Source organism: Trichomycterus rosablanca, chromosome 8, assembly GCF_030014385.1.
Source record: "Trichomycterus rosablanca isolate fTriRos1 chromosome 8, fTriRos1.hap1, whole genome shotgun sequence".
NCBI classification, from domain to species: Eukaryota; Metazoa; Chordata; class Actinopteri; order Siluriformes; family Trichomycteridae; genus Trichomycterus; species Trichomycterus rosablanca.
Window position 1 is genome coordinate 1,919,376 of NC_085995.1, and position 18,927 is coordinate 1,938,302.

At 41.3% G+C, this 18,927-nt stretch overlaps 1 long non-coding RNA gene across 2 annotated transcripts in view; it reads right to left on the reverse strand.

The window, feature by feature from the left end:
* Positions 1-609: 609 nt before the first annotated feature.
* The window catches only part of LOC134319277 (uncharacterized), a 69,210-nt gene continuing 50,892 nt past the window's right edge, over positions 610-18,927 (reverse strand). The window contains exons 1-4 of one of the 2 annotated variants that reach the window (XR_010013482.1): positions 7,149-7,459; positions 2,267-2,422; positions 1,592-1,650; positions 610-826 (exon numbers count right to left, since the gene is read on the reverse strand). This is a non-coding gene — a long non-coding RNA (uncharacterized LOC134319277). Of the gene's footprint in view, positions 827-1,591; positions 1,651-2,266; positions 2,423-7,148; positions 7,460-18,927 lie in introns of those variants that run through there. The other variant, XR_010013481.1, reaches the window with a different exon arrangement.

Genomic DNA, 18,927 nt, shown 5'->3' on the forward strand with positions numbered 1-18,927 from the left:
GACCATATAAGGGTTAATCACAACATTATTTATATTATCTAAATATAACAACATTGAACATCATTAAGGGCGGCACGGTGGCTCGGTGGGTTGCACTGTCACCTCACAGCGAGAAGGTCCTGGGTTCGATCCCCAGGCGGGGCGGTCCGGGTCCTTTCTGTGTGGAGTTTGCATGTTCTCCCCGTGTCTGCGTGGGTTTCCTCCGGGAGCTCCGGTTTCCTCCCACAGTCCAAAAACATGCAGTCAGCTTAATTGGAGACACTGAATTGCCCTATAGGTGAATGTGTGTGTGTATGTGTGTGTGTATGTGTGTGTGTCTGCCCTGCGATGGACTGGCGCCCCGTCCTGGGTGTTACTGTGTGCCTTGCGCCCATTGAAAAGCTGGAATAGGCTCCAGCACCCCCCACGACCCTGATTGGATAAGCGGTTAAGAAAGTGAGTGAGAGTGAGTGAACATTATTAAAAATAATCTCTGCATGGTTGTAGTAGCTGAGGCTGATGTGGTCTATCTAAGCCCTGTACCTAAATTATATAGTCAAAAGTATGTGCACACCTGATCATGAGCTTGTTGGACATCCAACAACCACAAGAACGCTCTTCACAAAAACATAATGATTAGGATTTATTTCACTTTATAGATTTCTAAACGATTTGCTCGTTGGTCGGCATGGTGGCGCGAGAAGGGTCTGGGTTCGAATCCTTCCTGTATGGAGTCTACATGTAGATCACACATGCAGATTCAACTCAATGACGTGCACATTCATCAGATGAAGGAATGAAATATATTAGACCTGAATCTTGGTGCTGTCACAGCACGGTGGATAAACTGCATAAAATATTAAGGATAAATAATGTCTCGTCATATTGGCTTTAAACGCTATTGAATATTTAATTCTAAATCAGCAAATACAAATACAATATATATACAGTACAGGCCAAAAGTTTGGACACACCAGCCAAAAGTTTGGACACACCTTCTCTTCAATGTTTTTTCTTGATTATTTTTATTTTCTACATTGTAGATTAATACTGAAGACATCCAAACTATGAAGAATTATGTAGTGAACCAAAAAGTGTTAAACAAACCAGAATATGTTTTATATTTTACCAACTCTACCTCTGCACAACCCAACTGATGGTCTCAAACACATTAAAAAAGCAACAAATTCCAAAAATTCACTCTAGACAAGGCACAAACATTCATTGAAAACCATTCCAGGTGGAAACCTAATAAAGCTGGTTGAGAAAATTTCAAAGAGTGTGCAAATCTGTCATTAAAGCAAAAGATAGCTACTTTGAAGAATCTAAAATATAAAACATATTCTGGTTTGTTTAACACTTTTTTGTTTACTACATAATTCCATATGTGTTCCTTCATAGTTTGGATGTCTTTAGTATTAATCTACAATGTAGAAAATTAAAAAAAAATCAAGAAAAACCACAGGAATGAGAAGGTGTGTCCAAACTTTTGGCCTGTACTGTATATATATATATATATATAAAATACAAATCATTTATTAAACTAGTATTATCAGTTTAAACAGCAGCACTAAAACATTTAGCTAGAAAAAATATTTCACACAGAACTCACTGGCTGGTGGATCTGACCTGAGCGGTGCCAGCTCTGTGCTTATGGGACTGACTGTTGACCTGAAATGTAAAGGTTTAACAAGGAACGGTACAGGAGATCGTTTGTACCACAACAATTACACTGTTTAACTCGTTTTCACTGTGCCTGGACATCACAGTACACTGATCCACTATCTGGACTATGAGGACTTATTGAGCACGATTTACCACATACATGCACATCTGATAATATTTCTGCACATGACACTTTCAGAATAGTTTATTACATATTACATTTCTTTATTCTATTTATACACTTTACATAAGTCTATTTCGTGACCTTTATTGATTTGGCACAGTTTTTACGCCGGATGCCCTTCCTGACACGACCCTCCCTATTTATCCGGGCTTGGGACCGGCACTACAATGTACTGGTTTATGCACTCTAGCGACCGGGTACCTGTAGGACAATTCAGTGTGTTCAGTTAGCCTGGCTGCATGTTTTTGGACTGTGGGAGGAAACCCACACGGACACGGGGAGAACATGCAAACTCAACACAGAAAGGACCCGGACCGCCCCACCTGGGGATCGAACCCAGGACCTTCTTGCTGTGAGGCGACAGTGCTGCCCGTACACTTTACATAGTATTGTGCAGTAATACTTACGTACCTCAATGCTTGTTTTATTTTAACGTACCTTGAGCTTCTGTAATACCTGACTTGGCATGGTGGGTAGCACTGGCACCTCACAGCAAGAGGGTCCTGGGTTCGATCCCCAGGTGGGGCGGTCCAGGTCCTTTCTGTGCGAAGTTTGCATGTTCTCCACGTGTCTGCATGGGTTTTCCACAGTGAACTGGAGATACAAAATTGTCCATGACTGTGTTAAAGACTTCCCCTCAACCAGTAACTACCGTTCCTGTCAGGAATGTAACCAAAAGTGTGTGAAACATGATGATAAAATCCTAATAAATAAAATTAAACAATAATAAAGTGATCTAAAGTGTCTATCCAGACCCTTGGTCATGGCTTTTTAGCATCAGATCAGTTGTTTAATCGTGTTCTGTCTCAACTGTAAGTCACCCAAACGCTGGCACTAAAGTCGCTCTAATATTTTGACGTTTCCTGTAGTGAGAATCATAACAGCGCTGGTCATTAATTAGCTGAGTAACAGTTAAAACAAGCGTTGGGCCGAACCACAGCTGCTGCTCTGATGTTGGGCGATGCCAAGTAATTAACCTTTCTTCTGCATTGGGATTTGCTACAAGATCATCGCCATGTTGATGAAATAATTATTATAAATTCTGTCTCTCTGTTGGCTTGACATTGTTAATTACTTGTCAGTGATCAGCCACCGCTGGTTGCGCTTCTGTTAACCGCTCCGACGCAGACGGGCAGAAACGTTCCATCCGAGCTCTGCTGACACCGAGTCGGTCGCACTCGGTGTGACAGAGGCGCCGGCACTCATAATTAATTATCTTCTCAGCCGAGATTTGCTCCAGATCACAGACTCTCCCCCATCTAATGAGATGGCTTCTCCAATTATCTCGAGCAGGGAGGCAACGCGCGCTTGTCAATAAATCAGCCAAAGCGACGGTGGCTCATTGAGGCTAAATTTTAGAAATTATCCTATTTACAGAGACGCCAATAAGGCATATTATTCTGTTGAATACTCTTAAACACTTGCAGTCATGTTTCACCCTCAGAGGAAATTGGTTTAAGACGTTTAGGAGCAATTTCTGTTTGTAGGCAGAGAAAACGAGGGCCAGTTAAGAGGACATTTAGCTGATTAAGACTTGTGCCAGACCTTTAGCAAACAGCCTACAGACTAAAGAGCATCCTGTAGTGGTTAAGGTACTGGACTAGTAATCCAAAGGTCGCTGGTTCAAGCCCCACCACTGCCAGGTTGCCACTGTTGGGCCCTTGCAGCAAGGCACCTAACACTTAATTGCTTAGACCAGTGGTTCTCAAACTTTTTAGACCAAGTACCACCCATTATCAAACCAAAACTTTCAAGTACCACCTATGTTTCTCATCACAGAACCACATATGGCACACATTAATTAGGGAAGGGAATTAATCCCTTCTTGAAGGGAGCCGGATCTTTTGGCTCGGTTCCTTTTAAAGAGCCGTTCAAAGAAATGGCTCTTCGTTCTTCGGGAGGCGCTACTGGGTAAACTATTAGACACCCCCGATATTAATATCAATTGCATCGCAATTGCATCGCATTAAGTTTCAGAACAATCCTCTCTTGTGCAGAGATGCGACTGTTTGTTTCTGCTTTAAAACATAAGCGCCATGAAATAATCAGATTTAACACAATTAAACAAGTTTATAGTTTATTTCTCAATTATTTGCCATTATACTACTAGCTCTCTCTCTCTCTCTCTCTCTCTCTCTCTCTCTCTCTCTCTCTCTCTGTGTGTGTGTGTGTGTGTGTGTCTCGCTCTCCGTGATACTGAAAGTGATTTCGGATTTGAATATCGACAATAAACAGCTCTTATTACAATTTACGATTAATTCCCTCTACTGATGTGAAGCTGAATGGGTGGATTACAGTCTAGAACTGCGCAGAAATAAAAGACTCGGTTCCTTTCGTTCATTTCAAAGATCCGTTCAATAGAATCGGATCGTTCACGAACGACTCATCACCAGTATATCTGCAGTTACCACTGACCATTTCAGTGAGTGCGCGTGTTTAGCGGAGCAGCCTCGTGATGTCAGGAACGAGATCAGTGAGATTCAAACTCAGATCTGCTCTGATAAAAGCGAGAGAGCTACTGATAACTTTACTGATAACTTTACTGATAACTTTTCTGAAATTTCGAGATGGAAACCGCGAACGTGAAGTATAGACGTAATGAAGTACGGTGGCTGCGTAGCCCCGAATATTTTTAAAAACACATTCGTTTTAATTAAACTGATTTTATTTGAAACAGATTTTATTAATAATTTCCACATTTTGTTTCATTTTTTATTTTATTTATAATTATTAAATTATTTATTTTTTCGGTGCATGTAATTACTTTTCCGAGATTATCTGGCGTACCACCTCGTGCTGCTTCACGTACCACCAGTGGTACGCGTACCACAGTTTGAGAACCACTGGCTTAGACAGTATACTGTCACAGTACTGTAAGTCGCTTTGGATAAAAGCATCCGCTACATGCTGTAAATGTAAATATACCAGACTCTTTGACTTACAGTTATATGACTGAACACAGTTGGAGTAATTAAGGATTAAGGGCCGCCCCGGTCCTGGACTGCTTTGCTTGGAGGGGGGGCAATGCCCACCCCAGCGCCGGCCCTGCTTGTGTTACTTTAGTTTCTATCCTAAGCCGGATTCAAACCTAGGGCGGAAAAATATGCACAAACAGCGGAGTAATAAACAGGTTGTTATGCTGATATGCCTGCACACACACCGAGTTACTGAGACTAACAGTGAACACTGCCTAAAATAATAACCAAATGCTTTCTAATTCACACGGTAGGGGCAGAAACCGCTCGCCCCGTTACAGGTTCAGAGATCATTAAAAAAATAGCCTTTGCTTGCGTTGTGGTTGGAGGGTCAGTGAAAAAATCTGGGGGGCCAATGCACCGGCCCTGGTTAAGGGCTTTGCTCAGGGGCTCAACGGCCAAGCACAACTTGGACTTGAACTGCCAGCATTCTGATTACATTAAAAAAGTCCCGAATCTGACCCGCTGAGCTACCACTGCCCCTTAACAAAAAGCTATTACCTGGTAATGATGATGATTTTATATATAGGCTCGGTTTAGGACGTGTGATCTATACTATTAGGACAGATCCAGCTAAACTTCCCGTCGCTTCAGTACCAGGCTGGTAAATTATTTGGTTGGAGACGGAGGAATATACATCCACATGACAGAAAACGGTGTTTGTGAAATGTCCTGATCAGAGCTGTGTGTATGCTACATTTACTCTCGGCTCCTCTCATCTTTTTCATCATGAGAGACATTTCTCAATTCAGCAATTTCCTGCTCACTGAGACAGTCGGGGTGGATCTACATATCTGTGGCTGCACACACATTTATTCTCTTTTTCCTTATTTCTACCAAAGTGTGTGTGTGTGTGTGGCAGAGCGGGTCACCATTCAGCCGAAGGAGCAACATTAAGGTGACGAATTTTTACATTACACCGACCAGGCATAACATAATGACCACCTTCCTAATATTGTGTTGGTCCCCCTTTTGCTGCCCCATATGCATCAAACTGTGATGCTCCGTGTATTCTGACACCTTTCTATCAGAACCAGTATGAACTTCTTCAGCAGTTTGACCCCTGCAGACCGGGAACACCCCACATGAGCTGCAGTTTTGGAGACGCTCAGACCCAGTCGTCTAGCCATCACAATTTGGCCCTCAGATCCTCACGCTCACCCATTTTTCCTGCTTCTAACATCAACTCTGAGGATAAAATGTTCACTTGTTGCCTAATATATCACTGGTTGTCACTGGTCATAATGTTATGCCTAGTCATTCTGAGCTTGCGGTGGGTTCGACTGAAGGCAGAAATACAACCTAGACGTGGGTGCATTTCTTCACACAGGATCTGAGAGAAGAACACACAGTACATGTTCTGAGAAGGTGGTGGGGACCAGATTACCCAAAAAACCCAAATCAACCAGAGGCAAGGTTAGAACCCAGCTCTTCAGGACTCCAGCTTTCCACTCACCAGTTATCGACAGAATGTAAACAGTTTCACACCTGAAGTGTGTGAGTATTGAAAGGACGTGAAGCGAAGCGCCCGGAGCGTCACGATTATTTGAAAGAGCTCAGGAAAGGACTCGGGATCTACCTGCATGATTTTAATTAAAGATAAGTTCCTTTTTTTGTCTAAGTCCATGCTTAGGTTACTAATCTGAATTCAATACGTCCATATGTTGCACATGGGGGCTAATGTGCGAACAGGGAAAATATTGAAACCCGTTGCATTTAATTTGGCTCTGATCAATTCGGATTGACTGCACTTAACATGCAAATGCCTCTCAGGTCAAATCTGCCCTTTAGTCCAGTTGGGATGTGGTTCCAGAACTCAACAGTATGAGCAAGGTCTCACTGAGAAATGCCCTGACAGGCCGGCAGTTTGGGAAATGGGGGCTGCTGAGGTTTCAGCCACTCTGAGACTATGGGTTATTAGAGGAGTAAGAATAAAACAATATTATTTACATTCAATTTAAACTGATATTTAAAAAAGAATTCCATAAGAAGCACTTTTTCCTTTGCTGTATCAGTGTAGAGATCGATTGGAAGAGAGCAAATGTGTCCCAAATATTATTAACTAAACAGCATAATCAGTAATTTCTTTATTTTTATACATATATTTATATTTACATTTTCGGCATTTAGCAGACGCCTTTAATCTAAAGCGACTTACATTAAAGTGACAGTATACAGTCTGAGCAAATGACACTTAAGGGCCTTGCTCAAGGGCCCAACAGCGGCAACCTGCCAGTGGTGGGGATTAAACCAGCAACCTTCTGATTACTAGTCTAGTACCTTAACCCCTACAACTCCCCATATACCATATACCCATATCTATCAATCTAGTAATATCCACTTACCTCGATCCTGACCAAAGCAAGCTGCACCTAACACCTAGTGTCCCTTGTACAGTTGCCAACCGCTTCTATTCACCTGCCAGGGAGTCATGCACTGCTCTCCATTAGTCATTAGTTCCATGCAGGTGCTTACTCAGCCAACAGAGGCCAAATTGTCACAGTAATAACAAACCCTTTTCAACCCTCTCTCCCAACAGACACAGCCAGTCGTGTTTGTGTAGATTGAGACACAGCCGTCCAGCTCACTGGTGGGATAGTGCTTCCTGTTCGGCCGCCACTGACTGTCTTCATATGTGCAAGAGCTTTCTGTAGAAGGTAAATTTCGTGCCCATAGATCAGACCGAGTGAATCTGTAAGTGTGTCTTGCACCACGATATTTCAGCTTCATTTGCAGGGTGCATTTCTGTCATCAGTCCTGTGGGTTTTGGTGGTACAGGACCCATCACACATCCGACATCTTAATAGAGATCCGGGATCGGTATCGGGTCCGATACTGATGTCATATACAGATCGGTTATCTGAAGGACGGGCCGATCTACTTACCGATCCAAATTGAGTCCGCATCTTGTGCTGGACCATAAACCCGCCGTAACTTAACAAATTGTAACGTGAGATCCAAGTTCCATTACACATCTTACCATAAACCCGTGACAACTTCAGTCAGTATGGAAATATTTTAGTCTGGAAACGCAGAAAAGCAAAACAGCTACCTGCAATGTGTGCAAAGCTAGCGTGTCAAGGGGTGGAAGTAAGGTTTCGTCATATAACACGACTAATTTAATCAAACACCTGCAGAAGTTTAACATTAAAGAGTACCAGGAGTTAAAGTATCGGTATCAGTATCGGCAGTTGTGTATCGGAATCGGATCGGAACTGAAAAACTGTGGATCGACCCATCACTACATCTAATGCCCGGTTCACACTACACGATTCTTGCCCTCATTTCCGCTTGCTGACTGGTCGGCGCTAGATTTGGCGGCTCGGGAGCAACTCGGCGTTTGCTCACCGATCAAAACTCGGCTCTCGACTTCTCGACAACTCGATCTGAGACGAGAGATATCTAGCATGTCAAATATCTGGATCTCAGTTGCCCGACTGGCAATGAGTGCTGTGTCGAACAGCCAATGAGAACGCAAGATACGGTGTGAGAGGAAACGCAGGGGAGGAGTGTAAACAGGTGGGACAGGGGCGTAATATAGTTTATATCAGAATACATCAGCACACACACGAGTTTTACAGTATTTCTGACCTGATCGTTCTCTACAAAACACCCACGCTGCATTGCAAACAATATTTATTAACCTCCAACTCACTATAGAACAATCCATGCTGTTCACGTTGCCAAATCCACTCAGATTCATTTATTTATCCTCTTTGATTTTACGCTGCACATCAGCACACAAACTTTGATCGCTCGCTACTTGTTGACGTGCATTTTTGGACGCGGTATCGTTAAACCCCTCGTCACTTCTCACGCTTGTTTTCGTGACAAACGTAGTTTGTGAGACCAGAGAAGCTCGCCTGCGATTCCAGTCGGTGATAGATGGTGCAGTGTGTGACCCCCCATCACCGATCAGTCGTGTAGTGTGAAATACACACCGACCTGAAAGACTCCCGATTACTAGAGATCCAGTCGTGTAGTGTGAAGAGTACAGTACAGCGACCCGACGACTCGGAAAGTCGTGTAGTGTGACCTTGGCATTAAAGAATGAAAATATGTTCACAATCACATGAAAGAGTATAAAACAACAGCATAATATTAGAAAACCTGAAAGGATTCGCTAAAAGCAGCAGAATCGATACGAGCGCTGCATCCATGCTGTCTTCTTGATATTTTTCCAATTACACATTTCCACACCGGCGCTCTGTAAAGCTGTTTGTTAGGTTTCTAATAGATGAACACTCAGCAGTGTCTGATCAGGAGTGACTGGAACAATTGCTGAGTTTACAAGCTAAGCATTCTTAAATTGATTTGTTAAACACCATTCCTAAAGACACTTTGCAGAGTGTTTGCTCGCCGGTGGAGCGCGGGCGCCAGGACGGTGGTAATTACAGCCTGTATCTGTGGATAATTTCATAACGCGGCCGACTATTCTCACTGTATTCAGAGGTGGCAGCGCTCACAGCGTCCCACTGAGACACATTAAGGAAGTTTCACATCTTTAATATGTAATCAAACAAAAGAAGGTGTGGATAATACTAATAACAGCAACGAAAAACACATCGTATTCAGGTTCAGGGAGAAAATGTGATCATCACGCTCCAGCAGGTCGCCTCCCGGGGAGAGCAAATAGGATGAGAGATAAAAATACAGAAACCTGAGCTTTTTTATTTCATTAAATAATGAATAATAATAAAATCCATGTTAGTGACCAAACGATTTCCATTTCATTCACACGACGTCGCTGGTACTTCTTGCCCGGCTGAATATAAAAATAATCACATGGTGTGTTAGAAGGTGGAACCAGGTTATAACTCAGGATCTAACTGCAGCTTTTAATTTATCCCGTGTATTTTGTTTTGCTGTGAATGGAAAAGGAACCTCATGCTTCCAAAACAGCTTCCTGTGATTCGTCTCTATTTGACAGTGGTGGTTAATAGATAATTCATTAGGGTTAGAGCAGTGGAAGCTCAGTGGTTAGGATACTGGACTAGTATCAGAAAATTGCTGATTCAAGCCTCACTAATGTTAGATTTCCACTGCTGGGCCCTTGAATGTCGTACATACACTGTAGGCCCGGATTTTATATCTAATCAAACTTTTTAGTACAACATAAATTAGTTAAGTTTTTTTTCCTCTACCATAAAATGCAAGTACGCTTTACTCATTTGAGATTGAAGTTTAATAAACCAAAAAAATGACTTTTCTATCGGATTAACTTAAAAGGTAAAATTAAGGTAATTAAACGTGTAAGCCCGACTTTTTTAGCTTGCTGTTGGTGAATCAGGCAAAAACGATTTTCTTGTGTTCGGGAAGCCACTTGTTTTAACTTTGTAAGGTTTTTTGCCAAAGTAAACGTGGTCTTTCTCGAAAGTCTTTTGTTAAACTAAGTCGATGAACATTTTTTCCTAATTATGTTGTACACCAGTCTGACAGGGCTTTTTCAAATTCTATTAACCCAACTCCAGTCTAATTTTACTTAACGATTTTGTTTAAAATCATTTATCTTAAGGTTGACACTAAATAAATAATCTTTTAATCCTTAAATGAATGGTATTAATGTTGATATTAATACTTCTATTTCTTGTTTCTTTGTTTTGTTTTAGAGAGCTGCCAGCCAAAACTGAAACGTTAAGAAATCAGTTTGTGCAATAACTAGAATATTGCTGTCATGTTTTTAGGATGTTCTACGGTGGCCGAGAAGTGCAAAACAAATTACATTTTAGTAAACAAAAATACAAAAGTAAAAACAAATTTGGTGAAAGAGGTGAAACAAATTTACAAACAGCCGATCAGACGGAAAGGGTAGGTACAATACACAGGAAGTGCTCGTTGCTTACCTGTTGTCAATCAAACTGTTTTGCGGGGGTAAAGTGAATGGAGTTTGTGATGGTAACGCTAAACAATGTTTTGTCCATTTTGTACCTACCCTTTCCGTCTGATCGGCCATTTGTAAATTTGTTTCGGCATTGGTAAACGTGTTTCACCTCTTGTAAATTTGTTTTTATTTTTGTAATTTTGTTTTCTAAAATGTTCATTTGTTTTGCACTTCTCGGCCACCGTAATGTTCCCTCGACATGTTGTATTTCAAGTAAATACTTCTGAAATAAAAGAAAAAGACTTTTATTCTGTCTGTTTTTTATGAACATTTCTGATTGATATTTAAAATGTAATTAACATGAAAACTAAGAAGAAATCATTATAATATGTTTTACTTGTGCTCAGGATAATGAGTAGAATTATTGGGAAAAGCAATTGGTATAACAAAAAAAAGAAAGTTTAATCAACTTGCAGTTTAGGTGTAATAACTTTTTCATTATACATTACTTAGGTTTCCTCAAATTCTTTAAGTAAATGTATCTTATCCGGACTTACAGTGTAAATGGTTGAGATCTTGTAAATGAAAAGGCCAAAGGAAATAATAAATATTAATGTATACACCATATAATAAACCCATTTGGCTTACATTTTAGAAGGACAAGTGGACCACACCATGCCAGGAAAATGCCCCGTCCAATCATTCATTCAGGCTTTTTCTTAAAATGCTCACCGATCCTCGTGCTTTGCATGTTACGTTATATGTACATGTTATGTGTATGAAGTATTTTGAGCTCAGTCTGTATTTAACAAGGTTCTACAACTTGAAACGTGAACTTTCTAAAATCATTTTCAAAACAGAGCGTAAAAGAAATTGAAATGATGGTATTTTGGAGCGAATCTAATCTTCTGTCCTTTACCAAGAAACCGATAAAAAAGAAAAGACGAGCGGTACGAGGGGAAAACACACTACCCTCAAAACGTGTCTAGAGCAAAGAAACAAATGAAAAAAGTCAGACTAGTTGCAAGGTCGTCGTTGGTTGGCCCCGGCGGGCCGCGGCGCTGAGCTTTTTCTCCTCGGCGCGACGGCGTGTGTTTATGGGGGGAAAAGACACCAGTCTAAAGGATGAAATTGAACAGATTAGCATGAGCCGCTCTGCTTTTGATTGCCTCTGACTGGAAATATTTGAAAGCCACCAGGGGCCCCTCAGATGTTATGATATGGTCAATTCAGCTCCCGATGTGTTTTGCCACAGGCTCCTGTTATAGAAATTGAATTGATATTTTGTAAACTTCATTTGTGGATAATGTGATCTGACAGGGACAAATGCACAGGCGAATTGTTTTCAAACCGACTGCAAATGAAACTTATTACAGGGTAAATGTGGATTTCTTTGTCTTCCCTCCTTTCTCCCGGCATTGTTCGCGGCTCCCTCTTAGACCCTGAATATGTATCCATTTTCAGGGTAATTGAATTGGTACTGTCATGTGTGGGGGCCGACAGATTCGCGCGGCGAGCCGGGGCGTATGGTCCGAGTGATTGAATTGAAAAAAAAAAAGAAAAAAAAAGGGGAGAAAAGATTTCCTTCGCCGTGAGCCCGCTAGGTCACAGTGTCATCATAAGATAGACACACCTCACTGTTTTCTGATTACACCGACGGCCCCAATTGTCTTTCCAATAATCTGCCCCTCTGATATAATGCAGACTTTTCCAATTCTGCTGGCTCCGGCCAGACCTCAGATGTGTTACATATTAATTTCCTTCCCCCGTAAAATTTGCTCAGCTTTAGTTCAAATTCAGTTAGCTGGATTGATGAAAGTGGCAAAAGGATACGACGTTTACTGATTCTCCCTTTTCACCTTTGATTAGCTCCACTTGTGAATTATTCCTTTGCTGTCAGTGTGCTATTAAGCGGCTGGGCGGGCCGAGCGCCGAGCTCCAGCCGGGAGGAGAAATAAGGTGGCCTGAATCCTAACGCTGCATCCTGCTAACGCTGCGAGCTTAAGCAAATCACACCCTGCTTGTGTGTTTGTGCACATTTCTAATCGTGATTAGATTGCTGATTAGATTTCCGTGAGTATGCGCCGTTCGACTGAATGTATCAGAGGTGCATTTGTTTAAATGTGTCAAAAAACTGAGAGAAGAGCATCAAACCAGCACAGAACCAGACCGGCTTGTTTACGTTCATCCTGCCAGTCGTTATAGAAAAGATGCTAATTAGAGGGTTTTACTTCACTATAAGGGGGCGGCACGGTGGATCAGTGGGTAGCACTGTCGCCTCCCAGGTGGGGCGGTCCGGGTCCTTTCTGTGTGGAGTTTGCATGTTCTCCACGTGTCTGTGTGGGTTTCCTCCCACAGTCCAAAGACGTGCAAGTGAGGTGAATTGGAGACTCATCAGTTTAATCAGTTAAAGTTTAATGTCAAACACAGTCATGGACAATTTTGTATCTCCAGTTCACCTCACTTGCACGTCTTTGGACTGTGGGAGGAAACCGGAGCACCCGGAGACACGGGGAGAACATGCAAACTCCACACAGAAAGGACCCAGACCGCACCACCTAGGAGTCAAACCCAGGTCCTTCAATGCTTTCAAGCTAAGTGTGCAAGGCTTGGTGGGTTGCTTTGCTGCACCACAGCACTACAGCATGACAATTCATTTCATTTGAAGTTAACTAGTACGTCTACTAGTACAGCCAGTTGTGTTTTAGTGTTGTGTTTAGCATTTAAGCATCTGACCCCCCCCTCCCTCCCCATTTCCCAGCCTCCATGTTTGGAATAATCCAGTATACGCACCACTATAGACAGGACTCTCCTGCCAGGACTTACTACTGATTAAAACGCCATGTGAGAGTAAAGTCTGGACAGTGCTAGTAAAATGCTTGTTTGATTTTAGCGTTTACCTGCTCATTTAGCCTCGTCGTTAGTGAGTAAACAGCAGCTTAATTGCCTCTCATGTTAAATAATTTTTTTATGGACATTTAGAGGGCATGTAATTGCCATGGCAATAAACATCGACTTCTGTCCTCCAGACGCGGCCGGACTCCCACCGTAACGGCATCTCAGACGGCACCCTGCCAAACTCCCTTGATGTTGGTGAGCAGTTTGTCATAAAATGCTAATTGCTTATTGACCGGAACTCTATATGGAGATAAGAAGGCCGAGCGCGCGGCGGACATAAAGCTGCCGATATCACGGATCATTTCAACATGTGATGAGCTGAACGGGGCTGGGAGGAAATATTGCTCATAGCTCATTTTAACATGCAGTGCAGGAGCTGATTTCATCACTCAACTGCCACCATTTTAAAGCATAGATATCATTTCTGTTTATATATATATAAATCTTTAAAAATCATATATTACTATTATTATTATTATTATTATTATCCACTGTATCAGGATGTAGTCAGTGAGTACAATTACAGAGGGAGTCGTTCATTCATTCTTCATGAGTTCTTTGTTAACTATCAGCCTCACTGTCCTGTCTCACTCTTCAGCATGTTTATCATTCTTATAAATGCCAAGTGTTTGATTGGCTGTAATAAACGCCCAGATTCAACCAGTTCAATAATAATATGGACAGGATGTACAAAGAAGTACAGAGTTGTACCTTAGTGATTAAGGTGCTGGACTAATAATCAAAGGTCAATGGTTTAAGCCCTACCACTGCCAGGTTGTCACTGTTGGACCCTTGAGCAAGACCCTTAACCCTCAATTGCTCAGACTGTATACTGTAACTGTAATGTAAGTCGCTTTGGATAAAAGCATGAGCTAAATGCCAGAAATGTAAATGTAAATTACAGGATGTTGAAGAACAAAGTTGTAGCTTAGTGATTAAGGTACTGGACTAGTAATTAAAACAATCACTGATTTAAGCCCTACTACTGCCAGGCTGTCACTGTTGGACTCTTGAGCAAGACCCCTATCTCTCAACTGCTTAGTACTGTAGTCGCGTTGGATAAATGCATCTGCTAAATGTCGAAAATGTAAATGTAAAGGATATAAAATGTGTGATATAAAATACCAATACACACTAAAACTACTAAAAATCTTTCCAAAATTGTAAAGACATAGTATCTAGTCTTTAGATTAGATTAGATTAGATAGTAGTCTTAGATTAGATTAGACAGTAGTCTTAGATTAGAACCAACTCCATTGTAATGGTGCGAATTTAAATATATAGACCTTACTACTGATTAAAGAGCCATGTGAGAGTAAAGTCTGGACAGTGCTAGTAAAATGCTTATTTGATTTTAGCGTTTAATTTGGGGGGAAATGGAAGAAAATGCATAAATAAATAGAAAAAAAAAGTATGTGTCCCAATCCTAGTGGCTAAAAAAGCTCCCTGTTTTCTTAGAAGGTTTTCCACAAGAATTTGAAGTGTGTCTGTGGGAATATGTGCTCATTCAGAGATTTTGTTTCATCATAAATAACCCTAGTAGCAATAACACACACTGATTCCATTCTTCTTAATCTAACCCTTACACTACAGTGATGCCAGAGTAAAATACTCCAGCAGTTATGAACAGGCATGACATTATTGTGTTGGTAATCCTTGATGCTATGAGTCTTCAGGAGCACTTCATACCTAATAGGAGCCTAAAGAGCTTCTAATGATAATGCACTCTAAATTTTAAATGGTGTATTAACTGAATACACTGAAGTGTTTAAAAAGCTAAGTGAACTGTTAATGGTTTTATCAGCCATGAGCCTCTAATGTTTGTATAAAGTTGATTAGGCCGTTTTTACTGTCTGAGCAGGTACAGTATCATTAAGCACAGGTTTGCTGATAAGAAGCAAATTCCATAAATGTACCTCAGGAGATTATTGGCATTCATTTAATGTTCTTTTAGAAATGTGATAAAAAGAAAGCAGGTTTTAATAGACCAGTGAACAAAAACTACAGATCAAACAGGGTGTACAACAACTGAGATTCATTTAATGATAGATAATTGCTAAATAAAAGAAATGTGAATGAATGCATCAGTAATATAGCTGAAAGAAGGTTCTTATCTAATTAATATTAATATAAAGATGCATTCTGCTTAAACTAATAACACACCAACACTTTATATTTATCTATTAAACACACTGAGTCTTCATTTACAACCAAGGTTTAAAAACCAGACGACGATGGATGGATTACACCCAGTGATTTCAGGGAAGCTGGACCCACCACAACTGTCCATTTTATCAGCTCCACTTACCATATAGAAGCACTTTGTAGTTCTACAATTACTGACTGTAGTCCATCTGTTTCTCTGCATGCTTTGTTACCCCCTTTCACCCTGTTCTTCAATGGTCAGGACCACCACAGGACCCCCACAGAGCAGATATTATTTAGGTGGTGGATCATTCTCAGCACTGCAGTGACACTGACATGGTGGTGGTGTGTTAGTGTGTGTTGTGCTGGTATGAGTGGATCAGACACAGCAGCGCTGCTGGAGTTTTTAAACACCTCACTGTCACTGCTGGACTGAGAATCGTCCACCAACCAAAAATATCCAGCCAACAGCGCCCCGTGGGCGGCGTCCTGTGATCACTGATGAAGGTCTAGAAGATGACCGACTCGAACAGCAGCAATAGATGAGAGATCGTCTCTGACTTTACATCTACAAGGTGGACCGACAAGGTAGGAGTGTATAATAGAGTGGACAGTGAGTGGACACAGTATTTAAAAACTCCACTCATACCAGCACAACACACACTAACACACCACCACCATGTCAGTGTCACTGCAGTGCTGAGAATGATCCACCACCTAAATAATACCTGCTCTGTGGGGGTCCTGACCATTGAAGAACAGCATGAAAGGGGGTAACAAAGCATGTAGATGGACTACAGTCAGTAATTGTAGAACTACAAAGTGCTTCTATATGGTAATTGGAGCTAGCTTTAGCAGCTTTATAAATTAAATGATACTTATAATCAATAATAATTATATAATTTAATTATTGTCATATTAATCTAAAGTCAATTCATACAAATGCTAAATATTGATAATTAAATATTGTAATGAAATGATTCAGGATGTCAGGACTATTACTGAATAAAATGTACAGTAAACTCTATTTTGTTATAAGCATTTTATTTCTTTTTTATTTTTGATATAATATGGTGTGCTGAAAAAAGCTGCTTTATCTGTGTGTGAAGAATCAATTTTTATGAAAGTATTAAACTCTGGTTATGGTGTTTCTGATCATGGCTATGAAACCGTTTCCCTCCAGCTAAATCTATAATTATTTACTGTTAAGAGAATCTGCTTTAGCAAGCGGAAAACTTTCAGCACACATCTATCAGGTAACTGTTATGGTGAAATAACTGCACTGTCCACAAACATATGGATATAATACAGCATGGAAGTCCAGTTATATGGTTGAGATCCAGAAAGATACAGTAGATAGCAGTAGATCTACCTACCATCTATCTACTATCTACATGTAGAACCTGGATGTGTGGTGAATAATGAGTAAATTCGATGCCACACACATATTTCCTCCATATTCATTATCTACCGAGTGATTTTAGGAAGTTTAAAGAAGCGCTCGCTCTCTCCCACCCCTGACATCAGAATAATGCATCTTTCAATAGTGGGTACGTGCCAACTGTGCCGTGGGCAGCTTTAGATTAATGGTAAACTTTCTCCAGTTAAACTCGAGCGAGATAAAAGTAAAACCACACACAGATACAGAACCTCACAGCCGTGTGGGCGATTATTTCTGCTTCATACGTTTAGAATTATTTGCTCAAAATTTGCTCCTGTTTAAGATCAGCATGTGAAAATATGTGTATGCAGGTTTATACATGCACAGATCTGCATGCGACAGTGAATTATGCTAAATACCCAGTAAACACGAGTCCGAGAGTGAGGTTACCGGAGGGGATTCGTCATAACTGCTGCAATTACGCCCCCTGCTGGCTGTCTGATGGCGCCTGCACAGTGACGGGGGATGATGGAGATTGGTGTGTGACTCTCTGTGCACGATACGGATCTCCATATGAACATGAAAAAAGCCGGCTACTGCATGTGTCGGAGGGGGCGTGTTAGTCAGGACTGTCCTTAATCAGAAGTATAAATACATATGGTATATATACGAAGGATCTTCAAAAAGTTTCCTCACTTCTATATTTCGATTGGAAACGGTGAGGAAGGAGGAGTAATCGGTCGTGTCTGAGAGACGCTTATAGTCTGGATTTAGCTCCATCTGATTTCCACCTTTTTGGACACTCAAAGAAGCTTTAAGGGGAAGAAGATTTTCATATATATATAAATATATACATATATACACCAACCAGGCATAACATTATAACCACTGACAACTGAATTATGACACTGATTATCTCTTCATCACGGCACCTGTTAGTGGGGGGGATATATTAGGCAGCAAGTGAACATTTTATCCTCAAAAATGGGCGAGCGTGAGGATCTGGGTCAGACGACTGGGTCAGAGCATCTCAAAACCTGCAACTCTTGTGGGGTGTTCCTGGTCTGCAGTGGTCAGTACCTATCAAAAGTGGTCCAAGGAAAGAACAGTGGTAAACCGGCGACGGGGTCATGGGCGGCCAAGGCTCACTGATGCACGTGTGGACGATCCAACAGACGAGCTACTGTAGCTCAAACTGCTGAAGAAGTTCATGCTGGTTCTGATAGAAAGGTGTCAGAATACACAGAGCAGCACAGTTTGTTACGTATGGGGCTGCAAAAAGGGGACCAATACCATCTATTTGTGTATATATATATACGTATTTACAGTGTATCACAAAAGTGAGTACACCCCTCACATTTCTGCAAATATTTTATTATATCTTTTCATGGGACAACACTATAGAAATAAAACTTGGATATAACTTAGAGTAGTCAGTGTACAACTTGTATAGCAGTGTAGATTTACTGTCTTCTGAAAATAACTCAACACACAGCCATTAATGTCTAAATAGCTGCAACATAAGTGAGTACACCCCACAGTGAACATGTCCAAATTGTGCCCAAATGTGTCAATATTTTGTGTGACCACCATTATTATCCAGCACTGCCTTAACCCTCCTGGGCATGGAATTCACCAGAGCTGCACAGGTTGCTACTGGAATCCTCTTCCACTCCTCCATGATGACATCACGGAGCTGGTGGATGTTAGACACCTTGAACTCCTCCACCTTCCACTTGAGGATGCGCCACAGGTGCTCAATTGGGTTTAGTCCATCACCTTTACCTTCAGCTTCCTCAGCAAGGCAGTTGTCATCTTGGAGGTTGTGTTTGGGGTCGTTATCCTGTTGGAAAACTGCCATGAGGCCCAGTTTTCGAAG